Genomic DNA, 15475 nt, shown 5'->3' with positions numbered 1-15475 from the left:
AATTGCAATCTTATCTTCTATATCTGAAATTCTGTCCTCACATTGGCTCATTGTGCTGTGTAGACTTTCAATGGAGTTTTTCATCTCTTGGAAATCTATTTCATCTGTTTTATGGATTCCACTTGTTTCCTATGTTGGGATTCCATCATGTTCCTCAGCTCCTCTCTAGATTTATTAATCATGCCTTGCACTAGAATCACCATTTCTCCTGTTATCTGAGAAATTATTTTTGATTTCATTTTTTCCAGATCCCCTTTTGTGGCCAGTTCAGTTGTTCCATGTGGTTGTTGAGTATCAGAGTGTTCCATCTCATTTCCCTTTGGGGTTGCTGTAGGTGATCTGGAAGTCTGATTTTGAGACTCATTTACGTGTTTTCTCATTTCAACTGGGTGGGCAGGGGGGTTGCTGTTGGCGCCCGCGCGTCTCACCTTCTCTGAGCTGGGAGGGGTGGGCTAGGGGCCAGGAGCGGCAGTAGGGATGGTGGGCCGGAAGCCTCTTCCTCTGGACCAGGAACAATGGGACAGAGGCTCAGAAGCTCCTACCTCTGGGCTGGGAGCAGGGGGATGGGTTGCATCCCGGAAGCCCCTTCCTTTGGGCTGGTAGTGGTGGGACAGATGGCAGCCCAAAAGCCCTTCCTCTGGGCTTTGAGTGGCAGGATGGATGGTGGCTGGGAAGCCCCTTCCTCTGGGCCAGGAGTGGTGGGACAGCAGGCGGCCCAAAAGCCCTTTCCTCTGGGCTTGGAATGGCAGGAGGGGTAGTGGCCAGGAAGCCCCTTCCTCTGGACCAGGAGCAGTGGGAAGGTGGCTCAGAAGCCCCTACCTCTGGGCCAGGAGTGGCGGGACAGACTGGTTCACCTTCTTTAGCAGATTTGGGAGTTTCAATTTTCTAGATGTTTTGGTTACAGCCAACAGAAATCTGAACCTGAAACACCTTAAACAATTAAACTTTCTTTACTTCCCTAATGTAAAGTTCAAGGCTGAACAGTTCTGGAGAGGTATCAGTAGCTCAACAACATCATCAAAGACCCAAGCCTTTCCATTCTTCCATTCCACCACCCTTTGTGTAGTACTCCTTCCCTAGGTTACAGAATGGCTGGATTGGCAAAAAAGAGTCTCATTTTCATAAGATTACATTAAAATAGAAAGAGAGGGAAGGAGAATCCATTTTCAAGGAAATCCTTCCCCTGAACCACCCCCTGCTGACTTCTGCCTAGTCTTCATTGGCTCAGGCTTGATCACAGGTTCAATCCTAGGCCCTACCCTGCCAGTGAGGAGGGGAACATTGTGATTGACTTGCAACAGAAATTTTCAAATTCTTTGCCTGAGTACTCTCTGAAAGTTTAGAAAATTAGTTACCCCCTCTCATATTTTTATGCTGACATCTAGAGATTTTCATCAAAATTTAAATGGTTTAACAATGTAATTTATGATATAATGTAAAGTACTATTAAATAATAAAACTGTAACATTCTTCCTAATGTATCCAGTGGAACATGTATATTATACTGACTTTTAATACCCACTCTTACAAATTTTAAAAATGAGAATGCTGTTTGTTAATAGGTATAGTACTTGGGTATTTCATCAGCTACTTTTCTTCTTGAACTTACATTTTTATTCTGGTTCTACTATAGGATTTTATGCTAATTTAATATATCCTTGCTTCAGAATTTTTACCTTGTGACTGTAACACTTATCCCTAAGGTAACGATATTGTCTCAGTTACTTTTCTGTCATTGCTGAGACAAAATACTCAACACCCAATGTTAAAGGGGGAAAGGTTTATTTGGCTTACAGTTCAATCCATAATCAGCTGGCTCTAAGGCAGGGTGACAGAGAGGCAACAGCTCATGGTGGTATGACAGCAAAACCAACAAGAGACCTTCTACCCCTTATATGCCATCCAGACTACTGAGATTAGGTTGGTGCCAAACCAGTCACTCACATATAGTGTTTTAGTAATCACATGCCGTTAGTCCTGGGATCACACACTTTAGATCCAGCCACCTCTGAAAAAGAAAGCCCCACCTCATCCACAAGAGGCTTTGAGCAGGACATCTAAACACAAGCCATAACAGATATATATGCTTTTGCATTAAAAATCATTACATTCATAACTGAATAAATTGGGTTCAAAATGTTGATATTTTTCTGAATTGAATTACCACTATAGAAATCAGAATATTACAGCTCAAAGCAATATATATGTAGTGTAAAATTCATTTATTAAGTGAAAGAAGTAAATATCTATTAGAATGCATCTTTGATAAAAAGGATAAGATTTACAAAAATTAGTTTATTTTTCTATGGGCAACTATCACTTATTTCTTTGAATAAAATGAAGCTCAATACAATGTCTATTCCTATTTTTTGATATATGCTCATAATGAGAAAACTTATGTATATAAATTGATGCTAATAACATGAATTTGGACATGCATTATCATTCACTGAGCTCTTTCTGAGTTGTGTAACAAAATTCTGTAGTTGTTTATAATGAAAATTATTTTCAGTCATCTGTCATACTCAGCTAGATTCTCTGAATCCCCCTGACTTGCAAAGAAATTGTGAAGCAGATATTAGAGTCACTTATTTTCTCAGCATCTAAGAAACATATTAAGAAGACCTCATGAATATCACTGAGTGACTACAAATTAAACCAGTCACTCTAATTTAGAGCACCTTGTTTTGTGAAGCTAAAACTTGTTCATATCTGTTAAAACACCCTATGAAATTGAAAATTATGCATTTTAAATTTTCAATTTGTCTATGAAAAACATAAAAATCATACCAGATTTTAAGTTTGTAGATCTTCTCAAAGAACATTACAAAGAGGAAAAAATTATGCTAAGAACTAGAAACTTCATAATCTTTATAGATTTTTTTTTTTTCGTACCGGGGATTGAACTCGGGTCCTTGCACTTGCGCAGCAGGCAGCGAAACCACTGAGCTAAATCCCCAGCCCGATAATCTTTATAAATTAATATCATTTTATGATTAAAAGTAGTATATAGCCATGCATTTGGCAGTTATAATTGATATCTTCTTCTGGAATGATGAAGCTACTTCATATCCTAATTTGCATTTGGAGAATTTATTGTCCTAAACTTGTATATAAACAGAAAGTCTACTTTCATAGGGCATTTGAGTGTTTTGTGAAAATCCACAGAAAACTGAAGAGAGAAAAGGAAGGAGAGGTGATGGGCCCTTGTGAATTCAGGTTTGCAGGAGAATTAGTAATGATTTTTGTTAACAGGGCTTCCTTGGAATGGTGCCCCCTTAGTTAAGGAAAAATGAATGTGTATTGAAAATATTCAACAATGTTGAAGAAATAATTTTCCTACTAGTCCTTAACAAAATATCAAAGCATTAATTCTGATGCATGTTCCTTTCATACTAAGCCATATGGTTTAACTTTTGGAAATCAACAGGATATTTGACCTCTTGAATTCAACAAAATATGCAGCTGAGGCACACTGGTAGATGTAGACAAGGGAAAGTATTCATCCAAATGCTTTCTCACTATTGCAAATGCTGAAAATTCAGAGCCCAGTTTTGCTGCTGATTGGTATCTGCTGATCTGCTTTTTACACATTTGACACATATATCTTACAATAGATAGACAGGTAAGTCTTAAGGCCTTCCCATAGATAAGACAGTACCACTACTAACAACATTTGTTACAGTCATTGCACGAAATTTGTCAGCACTCCCATCTCACAATCTGTAATATATTTGGATTCAAAGCATCACTATATAAGCCCAGTGCCCCATTTCTAAACTTAAACTCCTCTATTAATAGAAATGTCTTATAAATATACAAATCCCTGTCATGGGTTTAGTTGAAGAAAGCTTCTCTGTTAGCAATATTTACAAATGTTCCTTAATTTAGTGCATCATGGGCACCTATATCATGGGCAATGCAACAGGGTAAGATTTCAGAATTAAATATATAAATATCTTTTGTAAAATGAAAAAGGAAACTTATTGGGGGTAGGAACAGAAACATTCTGATAAATGTTGATGAAATCAATTTTCTACCAGTATGAATGAGATTAAAACATCAATTCTGCTCCATGTTCTTTTCAATCTAAGCTGTATCATTTGCCTGTTGAAAGTCAACCAAGAACATTTTGGTAGGGATATTTTTCAGTGGATCAATTAAAAAACATTTGTAAAATTTTGTAAATGATAGTGACTATCAGCCCTTATTCCCTAGGACCATCCTTACAATCCTCCAATGGTCATTTGACACAAGATAAAAACTCTGAGATTAGTCCCAGTGTGATTCCATGTAACTCAAGAAAAGTCAGGACTCTACAAACAAGGATAATTTTACAATGTCTGCTATAGATTGTCTTCTGAGAGTCAGAGAAATAGCAATTGCAGAAGAAAAGAGCTGAAGTTTTCTAGCCTATTTAGACATGTGCTGAACTCCATAATTAACATTTTAATGTGATGCCAATATGAATTGTTTTTATTATTTCTATGCCAACAGTCAATTGCAAGGCACTGACACAGGGGAGGTCAGTGGTGGAGTCCTTCAGGACTGATGTTGTGTAGGCAGATGCTGTGAAAAGAAAAAAAACTTCCAATTAAACATTGCATATCACCAACAGGATGAGTATGATGTTGTGTATAGGAGGCAAGCTTAAATGGGATCCCAAACAAAGGGGCATGATGAAAAAAATGATGAAAAGAAAATAACTCAAAAAGCCTAATGAGGATAGGCAGAAAAGCTGGAGTGAGGTAGTCACAGACAAGAGATGGGATGTCCCTATCTGTGACAGATGAGATGAGTCTCCCAGGTGAAAAGCAGCAGGCTGAGATCAGGGCTCTCAGCAACTGTGGAGGAATGTGGGAGATCAGCAGGAGTTAGAATGTCAGGGAACTGTGATGCACAGCTGGCACGTGGTCTTTAAGGGTTATGGGCACAGACGTGTGGAAGGGATAGGTGTAAGCCAGCCCTTCAATCAGTATGAGCAGGAAGCAAAAGAGTGAGCAGCAGACTGTCGTTCCTAGGTGGGTGGGGTAGGGAGTGTGCCCCTAAAAGAATTGTGTGAACCTAAAAGAAGAAGAGTTTACTTGAGGGTAGAATAAAGAGAGATGGCCTGGAAGAGGCTTTGGAGAGCCTTCCAGTTCTTGACCCTGATGACTAAATAGTTTTAAAAGTGGAATGGTAAATAAAGGGGATATAAAATATCTGTATTGGTCACTTCCTGATCTCTGGAACAAAATATTTGACACCCACAATTTAAAGGTTTGTTTTGGCTCATGTTTTTAGTCCATGGTCCTCTGGCTTGAAGGCAGACACAGCACGGTTGCATGGGCATGGTGGAAGCAAGCTGTTCAACTCATGGAAACCAGGAAGCAGAGAGAGAAGGGAGGTGCATTAGAAAATAATACACTTTTCCAGGTCGTGTCCCCAGTGACCCACCTCCAACCAAGACCGACATCCTAAAGCACATTCAGCTACTGAACTTATCAAAGGATGAATCCACTGGTGAGCATAGTACCTTCATGATATAATCACTTTCAAAATTCATGAGACTTTAGGAGGATATTTTAGATCTAAACTGTAACAATCAAAATATGTTACATATTGGAATGTTCAATGTGAACCTTAAAATGCTAAATAAATAGAATCATATAGTGTGCAAGTGTTAACTTGGCATTGTTCCTCACTGAGTATAATTCCCTAAAGATCTATTCAAGTGGCTTCACGTATCAATAGTTTGTTCCTTTCTGCATCTGAGTAGTTTCTCATAGTATGAATATGTTTACTTTGAAAAGAAATGATCAGCTACTCTATTTTTCCAGAACTGCTGCATTGTTTTTACATTCCAACAAAGAATATATGAATGGATCCATTTCTGCACTACTCATTTGCTGTTGTTACTCTTTTCATCATTCTAGTAGGTGAATAGTGATATCTCATTGTAGTTTTAATTTCATTTCTCCGATAGAAAATGATGTTGAATATCTTTTCAGATGGTTACCATGTTCAGTGAAATGTTTATTTATGCATTTGGTCCATTTTCTAATTGAATTGCACAATGTTTTAGTATTAGTTTCTGATTTTTTATTTGTTGAATATATGTTTTATATATTCCTGTGATTATTTTACTCCCAATCTGTAGCTTGTACATTTATCTTTTCCATATTCATCACATGAACTTCAAGCAAGGAAAAAAGATTTTTTTCTTTTCCACAAATGCATGTCTAATTGATTTAAAAACATGCCCAATCAAATTTGAGAAAGCAGATACTTTTGACAGTATTAGTGTAAGGTCGCTGGGTTATATGCAAACCTGGCTAATGTTATACAGAGCCATGAGTATAACTTTAAGGTAACCCACTCCACCAAAAAATTATTTGTTAATTCATATATTAACTAAGCAGTCAAATTCCTTCACTTTCCATTTCAATGATACGAAGTGATTTCTGTTTCTAGAACATTTCTGGTGATTTTTCCCTAGCCTCATCCCAACTCACCAACCCTATTGTAAGAGTCTTTTCTCTTCTGATTTAAAAATATGAACTGTAACATACAAACTGAAAGGAGTGGTACCACAAATGTACCACTGTTTAATACCAAAAAATGACATAAATACCCAGAAAAGCACTGTTTAATTAATAAAGAATGCAGCCAGGCCAGAAGCCCCAGCATGCTCTTTTAAATTCCTCCCCTATTGCCATCCCTCCAGAGGTAATCACTATTTTGACATTCCTGGTAATCATTTCCTTTATGGTTTTATCCATGTTATATGCAATCTAATAGCATAGCTTTATTTTGTCCTTTCTTACATTTTTATTAATAGAATTTAACTTGCTATTTTCATTCATCCTCATGTTCATGAGTCTCACCCAATATGTTGAGCCTAAATGAGAATATGTTCATAGTTGTATACATGATTCCACCATAGATTTGTCTATTCGAAAAGCCACCATGTGATGAATATTTAAGTTTGTTTTCATTTTTGATGTAATGATAAACTTTCTTGTACATGTTTGGGGGTGTGTGTATGCCAATATTTTCTCCAAGGTAAATACTTAGGAGTGCAGTTTCTAAGGTGTAGTTATTTTCAACTTCATTAGAGAATGCCAAAGAGATTTGCCAATTTAATCTCCCACCAACAGTTCCTATGATCTATGTAAGCAAGGACATATTTATTGTTCTGGTGGAATGGTCTATGTAGCTGGTGATTTTATACAGCAATACCTTTTTCCTTTGTGCCTGTGGATCCATGAGTGACAGAAGTAGCCAATTTACCTAGCGCACAGATGAAGTATAGTTTTACCAAAAGACAATAGATGTCAAAGTAAAGTTCACAGTACAGACAGCCATGTCATCATTAATGTCCCTGAGACATCGTTGAAGAGAAGATATAATTTTGTGAGGAAGATATAATTTTTGTGGACCAAGTGCCCTGGTCCAAACCCTGGGTTCTCCACAACACAGGGCAACAGAGGTGACAACCAACAAACTGACCTGATCAAAGAAAAGTTGAACACCAGGAGGAGTGTTTTGCTCCAGGACTGAAGTGATGTCCTACCACAGGGACCAAGTGAGAGACAGCCTTGGAAATTAGGCTTAGCGGGGGTGACAGCTAAATAGGGATATCCTGGGATCCCTCTGGGAGGTCTGGGCTCAGACCAGGAATAACATGGAACTTGTATTTTGTTGTGGGAGGCTAGGTTCAGAAGGAATAGTCACAGGGGGTGATCCTAAAAAAGAAATCATTTAATATAGTAGTATGTTTCTGCTCTGGCCCTGCTACCTACCTACAGCAGAAATTTATGGTCTGAACGAATATAGGTCAATATAAGGGTGGCATAATTATCTTCACTTAAATCAGAGTCCTCTTTGTTTTGGTTAAGAATGGCTCATAAGGGGCCGGGATTTAGCTCCGTGGTTTCACCGCCTGCTGCACAAGCGCAAGGATCCGAGTTTGATCCCCGGTACCAAAAAAAAAAAAAAAAAGAATGGCTCATAAGTGGTTCTGAGGGGTTGTCAATATCCAGTTGACATTTGACATTATTGTTGTCACTGAATTTACTACTATAATTATTAATTAGTAGTGGCTTCCAGTTGGTTTTCTCTGTATGCCAATATCTGGATCAGCTGAGGTGTCATAAACAATACTGTGACTCACTTCCAAATAATAGAGCACTGGGCCAAAGAATTTGCAAACTTTAGCACAAATAAACAAAACCTCCCAGAAAGATGAAAAGACAAGACAACAAAATGTCTCCAAAAACTCCCAACTTCCCCCAAAACCAGTTCAGGGGTCATTGAGGGGGAGGAAATCATTAACCACATAGCATGTAGGTCTGAAAGGATACCAATGAAGGTAAAACAGTTCAATAAGGTACTTGCTGAATTAAAGAACATATAAATAATTATATAATGACCCTTATGAAACAAATTGTCAGTGAGTCTATAGAAGACACTAATGAACAGCTAGTGGACCTAAAGAAGGAGATGCAAAACATGAATGCCCTGTATAGAAAAGAATGAGGGACCATAAGAAAGGTCAAAACATAAATCCACAAGATAAAAAACATGAATGAAAATATGGGTAGCATAAGTGACCGATGTGAAGAGAGTGTGAGGACAGGGCTGGGGTCAATGATCGTTAATAGGAGACACCTTAAAAACAACAAGAGAACATTAAAAATCCAACAGCTCTGAGATGACTAAAAGAGGATTGATATATGAGTAATGGGAATTAGTGAAAACTCAAAGGACAACAGAAGGCACAAAAACTTGTTTACAGAAGTAATAGCAGAAAACTTTCCACACATGGAAAAATAAATTAACATACAGATAAATGAAACACACAGAACCTCAGATAGCCGTGATTAGAAGAAGACTACTCCACATCATATAATAAGAATTAAAATATCAGAAATACAACACTCATTGTAGAGTTGTTTTACCTCTTTGGTTAGATTTTTTCTAGTTTTCTTTTTGATTAGGCTATTCTATATAGGATTCATTCTCTGAATTCTTTCTCAGCAAGATCATTATCAGTGTTTAAAAAAGCTAGTGATTTTTGCATGCTCATTTTGTATCTTTCCTTCAGTTTTTCCCCATTCAGGATGATGGTGGCCTTGGGATTCTCATAGATAGCTTTTATGATATTGTGATATAGTCCTTAAGCACCTGGCTTATTCAGGGCAGTTATTACAAAGTGACCTTAAATTTTCTGAAGAATTTTTCTACATGGATTGACATGATCATGTGATTTTTTTATTCTTGATTCTATTTATGTTCTATATTACTACGTTTATTAATTTTCATTTGCTGAACCACCTTTGCATCCTTAGAATGCCACCAACTCAATCATGGTTTATGATATTTTCAATGTGCTTCTGAAATCCATTTGCAAGTATTTTATTAAGGACTTTGTATTTATATTAATCAAAGATATTGATAGATAATTTTCTTTGTCGTTGCTGTATCTTTTTCTGCTTTTGTTGTAAGGTTAAAATCGGCATTATAAAATGAGTTTGCAAGTATTCCTTCTCTTTCAATATTATGGAAGTTTGAGGTTTCTGGTATTAGTTCTTCTTTAAAGGCCTGGTGAAATTCAGCAGTGAATCCATATAGTCCTCTGCCTGCTTTATTAAGAGACCTTTTATCACTATTTCAAACTCATTCCCTGTAACTGATCTAGATGGTTATTTAAATCCTTATGTTCACTTTTGGTAGGTCATATTGCCTAGACATTTTATATTTCTTCTAGTTTTCCCAATTTAGAGGCAAGAAATATTCAATATATTCCCCAATAATCCTATAGATTTCAGTGGAACCTATTTTAATATTCCTTTTATCATCTCCAGTTGTATTTCAGTCTTACCTCTCTATTTCTTATTGGTATTTTGGATAAGGTTTTGTGAATTTTGTTTTTCTCTTCAAATAACCATTCGTGGTGCAGTTGACGGTTTGTGTTATTCTTTCTGTCCTTCTTCAAATTGTTTCTACTCTCATCCTTTTGCTCATTTGGCATTTGATCTGTGTTTGGTTTTTAAGATCTTGAGATGTATCTGTAGGTTAATTACTTAAAATTACTCTGCTTTGTTAAAGTAGACATTGATGGCTAAAAAACTTGTCTCTTACTACTGCTTTGACTGTCTTCCAAAACTTCTTGTATATTGTGTTTCTGTTTTCATTTGCTTGTAAGAAATTTATAATTAGCCCTTCACTTTTCAATGACCCACTGATCAGTTGAGAGTATACACAGCAATGTTCACGAGTTCAATATCTATAGCCTATCTTGGTGTTGATTGTTATGTTCATTCCATTCTAAAATGTACAAAACAAATAAATAAGAGGTAATAAATTCTTTAGTTTTTTGTATTTTGTAAGACTTGCTTTCTGGTCCAAGGAATAGGATATATCTAGGAAGAAGTTCCATGTGTTGACAAAAAGAAAGTGTATCCTATATCAGTTGAATGGAACATTCTCTACAAGTCTGTTAAGTCCATTTCATCTATACTACAAATAAATCCTGAAGTTTCTTTATTGGGATTTTGTCTAGAGATGTATCCATTGGGGACAGTGGGAGATTAAAGCAACACACTCTTGTTGCACTGAGACCGACTTCTCCCTTTTTGTCTTATTTGTTCAATAAAATTGGGCACACCAATGTCCCATGCATACATATTTACAATCTCAATACAATCTGCATGGATTGTTCCCTTTATGACCATGTAGAGGCACCTCTTTTTTTCCCCTCTCTATTGAGTAATCATCGCTTGACACGTGTTTTGTGGAAATGAATTGTGATGATGAATCTTAATGTCAACTTCACTGGATTTATATTAGCAAAGCATACATCTGTGTGTGGCTGAGAGTGAATTTCCAGAGACGATTGGCCTGTAAGAGAGCAAACAGAGAAGAAGGCCTGCCCTGATTGCAGGTGGCTACATTTGGTAGGCTTGTAGTATGGATAGAATGACAAGAATAAGGAGGAAAAAGTCAGAATATACTTCAGAGCTGAATTCTGTTTCAGTAGGTGTGTCTTGCTGCTGCCGTTGCCTTTGATATGGCACCTTAGGCTCTTCAGCCTTTCATAGGAAACCACACTAGCAACTGTTCAAGGAACAACCAGGTATTGCACCTCAGACTGGGTCTGTATCTTTGGTCCTTCCTATCCTGAGGCTTCCAGATTCTTGACCAAGAAGCTACTGGCTACTCTGTCTATCCAGCATCCAGGCAGCCATTATGAACTACGTAGCCTCTCTGATCTTGTAAGAAAGCTAACATACATCCAATAGATTCTGTTCCTCTGTAGACCTTAATGACTAGAGAAAATTAGTATCAACAAGTGGGGTCATTGCTGTGACTATATCTGACCATGTGGTTCAGAAGCCTTTGGAACTGTTGTACGGGAAGAGTTTGGAAATGTCTGGAGAATATAACTAAGGGAATTCTAGGATGCTATAAGCAGAGCTTGAATGGTAATTCTTCTATGAGTTCAGGAAACCAAAACATTAGGAATGTGGGCAGCAGAGAATGTGCTGATAGATTGTATAGGAGAATGTGGACACTCTTGCTAATAGGACTAGAGACCATGGGTGTCACCTTCTGGCAAGAACTTGTCTGAATATTGTCCATGTCCTGAAACATTGTGGGAGGCTGCCTTTACAGATGCTGGACTCTTTATGTGGAAGAGGAAGGTTCAAGGAAATACAATATCCATTCTCTGGCATGAATGGAGCTGCTGGTTTTATTCAGATTTATAGAGAAAATTGGAGGTCCAAATGCAGAAAGATTTGAAAAATGTGCAGTTGGACAGAAAAGTAGCACATGGGAAATTTCAGTCAAGAAAAGCATTGCTGAAGAGATTCGCGTCATTACAAATAAATACTTTGCAGCATTATAAAAATAAAAGATGAATGCACATTGAGGAGATACTCTTAAGTGAAATAAATAGGACACACTTGTGTAAATACCAAATAGTCTCTCTAGTGTGAGAAACTGAAAGTGAAAATAAGGACTAAAAGGTATAATAGATAATGTGAAATAGGAACAAAATGGGCAAAGGGGAAGGGGAAGTGGGAGGGGTAGGGGAGAGGAAAGCAGGGAATGGAATGAGTATGAGAAAATGAAAAAATGGAAATGAAGTCTTTGTATATAGGGAGGAATGGAGGGGTTGAAGGGAGGGCAGGGGAATGGGAAAAAAATAAGAACCAAGAGAGATTACATAAAGGTGCAAATTTCCAATGATGAATGAATGCCATTATATTGTATACCTAAAATGTACCAATAAAATTAATTTTTAAAAAAAAATCAAAGATGAGTTTAGGGCATCCAAGGAATGGGATAGTCCATTCAATGCAGACTCACAGGTGTAAATTTGTTAATTCTTCAAATCTTTATTTAAAAGGAGAGCCGCAAGGACTACTGGGTACAAGGGCTGTCTAACAAGAACTTTCCACATGCTCAGACATCCTTGCCCTCAGGGGCCCAGTGCAAGGAGAACTTGTTCTTTCTCACACTACTGGGAGACCTCAGCATCTTCCATCTCATGCAAGTTTTGGAAGCATGCAGAATGCAAGGGTTGTGGGGCCATGGAAGAGTCTACCTAGGATTTCAAGAGAAGGGCTGAGAGGCCAGGCAATGAGTAACAGGGTTGGAGTCCATGCTGAGAAACACCGAGAATGTGATGCATTACACTGTGGAAGACAGGCCAAAGTTGCACTCAAGACCTCAGGTAGTTAGAGATGCTAGAAATAGAGAATATTTGCTAAAGAAAGCTCAGACAACAAGCAAACACATCCCATGAGAGAGGTCATCTGAGATGCAACCAACAAGACCATAGAGATGGAGCCACTCAAGCACTTTGGAATCCACATCCTGCTAATACGTGCCCTAGATGCTGGGGATAGAACCATGGGACTAAATAACTGTCCTGCTATGCTTCCTTTCTAATCCTATGTTCTTCCCTTTTGAGATGGGGATCTTAATCCTGTGCCAATTTGTCTTAAGAGTACATAATTTGCTTTTAATTTCTGCAAAGGCTCACAGCTAAGAGTTTGCCATGAATCTGAGAGGAGATTTGGACTTGGGCTTTCAGCAAAGTGGGAACTATTCAACCAGGAGTGTAGGGAACAGGGGAAGGGGATGTTACCAGAACCTCTGCAGCAAGTCCTAGTCTCCTGTGAGCCACGGCAGCACATGGCAAATTACAGGAAAGGTAGACAAATGAGACTGAGAAGAAGCTGAGCTTTGGGTCTGATCAGTGATGCTCTGGGCAGCAAAGACAAAAACCCCCTAGCTTGCAGCACCTTTTATTCAGTACATCGGGAGAAACAGATGTAACAAGTGAAATGCAAAGTTCAGTACTTCACATTGGGATAAACAAGGTGTAACAAAAGGCTGGGGGGCGGTGGAAATCTAAGAACAATGAGGAACTACGCAGATGAAGATTTGGTTCCTCCCTGGCGTCTCCCGCAGGTGCAGTCTTGTCCTGGAGATTACAGCATCCGGGGATCACTGAGGTCTCAGTTGTGACCCAGGCCAAAATGCAATTATGTCTGGAATGTCCTAGCTGGGCTGTAGGCAGGAGAACTAGGCCTACTCAAATGATTTTTCCCTAGAATTATGTAGCATTGCTCCCAACACAGGAGACTCATGGAGATTGACTGAATGCACTTTGGAAAATGTGATGCACATGACCTTTTGGGGGCCTGGGATGGAATGCTTAGGTTTGCATCAAACACGTCCCATGAAAGGCTCAATTATTCAGTGGTGTGGATTTTGGAACATAGTTATGGTACTAATCTCATCAGAGTATTAATTATTTGATAAGTTCATAGCTGAATAAACTATTGGGAGGTATGACCCCATTGGAGGAAGTAGGTCACTGTGGGTATGCCCTTGAAGGAATATACTCTCCCCAGCCCATCTCCTCTGCCTGTTTTTTTTTTCCCATTCACTGCTTCCTGGCTGGCCTGCCTGGAGAAATCCAACCATGGACTGAAACTTCTGAAACCCTGAGCCAAAATAAACCTTTACTCTTTTATGTTGTGTATGTCAGGCATTTTGTCCCACAGATGGAAAGCTGACTATTATCTGAGTACAGGTACTCCTGTATGCTTTCAGATTCCTCTCATTTGAATTATCATTTTCTGTCATTTCAGAGTGGTACCGGATAACTTCCTTGCAGGCAACAAACAGTTGGGTTTGTACTTTTCCCAATCAGCTCACCTGGATTTTGTCATTAAAGGAAATAAGAACATTTACCTTTAATGCTATTAATGAATGACGTGCACTAATATCTCTCATTTTACTTTTCTTCTGGTGTTTTGAATAAGCTATATTCACATCTTTCTCTCCTATCTCAAGGGGTTGAAGGTTTACTGAATTCATCATCATAGATTCTTTCCTAATTCTCATGTTTTCCAGTCCTATATTGAGCCTTATGCTTTTCTGTCATCTCATGACTGTTTTGTTGCCTCTTCCATAGCTACAGTATTTAAAATATCTTCTATAATTCTGGGGTTTAGTCATGAATTCCTTTGGGTTATGCTTATCTTGAAAGGCCTTTATTTCTCCTGATTCCAAATGATGAAGTTGCTCAATATAATAACCAAGTTTGGCAACTATTTTCCTTTAGGGCTTGATCAACATCATTCCATGCCTCCTGATCTTTAGAGTTTCTGCTGAAAAATATGTGGATATTTTCATGTTCTTAATATAAGTGATGTAGTGCTTTTCTACATCACTTTTCATTAACTATTGTGTCTTTGCTCTGAATGTTGTGAAGGCTTACTGTAATACATGGCAAACAAATTGTTTCCTAGTCATACCTATTTGGAGTCCTGAAAGCCTCCTGCACTTGGATGTCCATTTCTCTCAAAAGCTGGAAAATTTTCTGCTATAACATATTTAATTAGGTTTTTTATGTCTTTAACTTGGGGCTCAGGTTAACTCTCTTGTCTGTTCTGATCATGCATACATTTCTTCTATTAATGGTATCTCATTGATCCTCGGTGTTCGGTTCACTTTTTTTTTTTTTTTTTTTTTTTTTTTTTTGCTTTATTACAGTTTGAATGAGATACTTTATCTTCCTGCTTCAGCTTGTGTTCCTTTTCCTGATTCATCTAGACTGTTGGTTAGAATTTGTTTTTCATTTGACTTATCAAGCTTTATATTTTCATGATTTCTATGTGGTTCTTTCCCTGCATCTCTATCTCTTTGCTGAATTGATTTTTCATATCTAGCAAGGACTTTCTTAAATCACTTAGCTATTTATTTTTGTTCTTCTTTATAGTCATATTAAAATCCTTCTTTTGAATTCCTTGTCCAACTTTTAATCCACTTTACTATTTTCAAATCAGGTTTTGGAAAGTAACTGATTTGATGCATCATGTTACCTTGCTTTTTCATACTTCTTGTGTTCCTGTCTTGAGATATGTGCATTTGGTGGATGATATTTCTTTCACTTTTATGTGTGAGCCTT

At 37.8% G+C, this 15475-nt stretch overlaps 1 pseudogene; it reads right to left on the bottom strand.

Moving 5' to 3' along the window:
• The window catches only part of LOC147822731 (dehydrogenase/reductase SDR family member 7-like), a 41370-nt pseudogene that overhangs the window by 11407 nt on the left and 14488 nt on the right, over nucleotides 1-15475 (bottom strand).

This window comes from Heterocephalus glaber, unplaced genomic scaffold (assembly GCF_053883595.1).
Source record: "Heterocephalus glaber isolate CG9 unplaced genomic scaffold, H.glaber_assembly_v1.0 deba00001608, whole genome shotgun sequence".
Classification (NCBI taxonomy): Eukaryota; Metazoa; Chordata; class Mammalia; order Rodentia; family Bathyergidae; genus Heterocephalus; species Heterocephalus glaber.
The sequence above is the reverse complement of the archived record's forward strand: the minus strand, read 5'-3'. Positions and strand labels throughout refer to the sequence as shown.